Here is a 2,460-nt window from a genome sequence, read left to right on the forward strand (position 1 = left end):
TACACTTCAACTCGAAGTGCACGGATTGGTATCATGCTCAATTGAATGGATCACGGAGAACGTTTGGTCACCATGGTGAGAATCTACTTTTTAAACCACCCGGATGGAATCATGTAGATCAAGACAGAAGCGGATTTAAAAGCAAAGCTTGGGATCGTGGATCCTATCCTGATATTCGTCATCCCAGGAGCCTGAAAATTTGTTTGAAGCTGCTCAGAAGCTTTACATGCCTAGTTTGGGACCCCGGAGGCTATTGGCATTCCAAGCATTGGTGGAGATTTCTGGATGAATTTAAACATAAGCCGCCATAACAGGAAGCTCAACCAATGTCCAACTTAAGGACTTTAACTAAAAGTGCTAGGTGAGAGACAACCCACCATGGCACGCACGCGACGCGACAGTGTCGCTGACGCGTCCGCGTCACATATGCGTTGTGAAGAAGAGAAATCAAACAGAGAGTCACGCGAGAGCGTGGTTGGAGGCGTGCTAGTGGCACAAATCGTCCCACGCGACCGCGTCACTGACGCATCCGCGTCACATGGGAATAATGGCCTCCCACGCGACCGTGTGCCCCACGCGGCCACGTGCCCTGATTTTCGACGTAAACAGGGGTGCACAACGAAATATTGTGCGAGAGTGGTGCTGGATTGGTACTGGACGCACAATTTCTATCACGCGACCGTGTCGCCGACGCGTCCGCGTCATTCCCTTCTCAAGCCCACTCACGCGATCGCATGCACCACGCGATCGCGTCACCCCAAATTTGGCAAAAATAAAAATTCGAACAGAAAGTTGTGCGAGCGCGAGGCTGCCCTCGCGCCAGTAGCATAACCTGAGTCACGCGTCCGCGTGACCGACGCGACCGCGTCGATTAATTTAAGCGCCAGTCGCGCGACCGCGTCCCCCACGCGTCCGCGTCACTTGCGCCGCACAACTTTTTCAACATAGCCAAATATCTTATCTTCTCTTCCCTATACCTAATTCTTTTCTTCCTTTCTTATTTCTTTTCTTTCTTCTTCTTCCTTTTCTTACTTTCTTCTTCTCATCTTTTTCACCTCCATTCTATTTTATTTAATTTATTTGCATACTTTCTTTCGTTGCATTTTAATTTTGTGCATCTTTTTTTTTCTTTTCTAAATTTATTAATTTTTCCATTGGTGTTACTTGTTCATATTCAACTGTTGTCTTTTCTGGTATTATTTTGGTACTCAGTGACTTGTTTTACACTGTTGGGTAATATTATTTAAGTCAATGCTATTCTTTTATGATATTTTTGTATTAATTTTGCATTGACATGAATTTATATTATCTTGCACTCTCTTTCCCATTGTTGCAAATTTTTGCACTCTTGCTTTGCCATGTACTTCTACTGTTTTCTCACTTGCATGTTGTAGCTACCATGTAATTGAGACCCTTATTATCTGGCATTAACACCCATATTTTATTTTCTATCTTTATTTTTGGGTTATTTTTCTTCTTTTTCCTCTTCTTTCAGGATGGCCACCACGAAGGGAGAGGAAAAGCTTCTTAATGGGAAGACAAACAAGTCCACCTGCACAATCTTTGGAGAAAGGCATCAGTTGGAGCAGCCATCCACTTGTTCATCTTAGCATGCACTGAGGACGGTGCAATCTTTAAGTGTGGGGAGGTCGATACCGATCTCCATGGGTTAGTACTTTCTTGTCTTAACACCAATGTTTAAATTTTCTTTGTAGCTAGTTGTTGCATTTGCATATTTATTTGATTTTGTGCATATTTTACCACTTGGTTGAAGAAATATTTTCTTTTTCAAGAAATTTTTATAGTATTTCACTAATTTAAATTGAAAATTTTTGTGTTAAATTTATTTGAAGTTGTATTTGGAACATGGTTTTTGAGCCAAAGAACACACAACCTGTTAGATTTTGAGCTTATTTACATGGTTGCATTATTTAACCATAAATTTTTATTCTTGTGTATTTTCTTCTCTATAATTGTAATCTTTGTTTTGTTTCATTCTATATGTCCAATATTTAATATATTTACATGCTTGCATATGATTGAGGCCATTGTTTGATTCTAGCTCACTTATCCCAAAATTAGCCTACCTTTTACATCACCCTTGTTAGCCCCCTTGAGCCTTTAATTCCCTCTTATTCTATAAACCACAACACTAGCCTTAAACAGAAAAACAAATTTAAAATCCCAAGTTGAATCCTTGGTTAGCTTAAGATAAAAATTGTGTAATTGTTTAAGTGTGGGAAACCTATTGGGAACATGGATGATAAAAACAAAGGGTAGGAAGTTGAAAAGAATGAAATAATTCAAAATAAAAATTTTGGGAAGCATGCTCATGTGAAATCAAAATAATTGAATTACCATGTGCATTAAAAAAAAAACTTCAGTATTTGAATAAAGGGGATACAAAAGAATTCCCCAAATGCAAAATAAAGCAATGCACATGGGACAAAATTAAAACTA

The sequence above is a fragment of the Arachis duranensis genome, chromosome 3 (genome assembly GCF_000817695.3).
Source record: "Arachis duranensis cultivar V14167 chromosome 3, aradu.V14167.gnm2.J7QH, whole genome shotgun sequence".
Classification (NCBI taxonomy): domain Eukaryota; kingdom Viridiplantae; phylum Streptophyta; class Magnoliopsida; order Fabales; family Fabaceae; genus Arachis; species Arachis duranensis.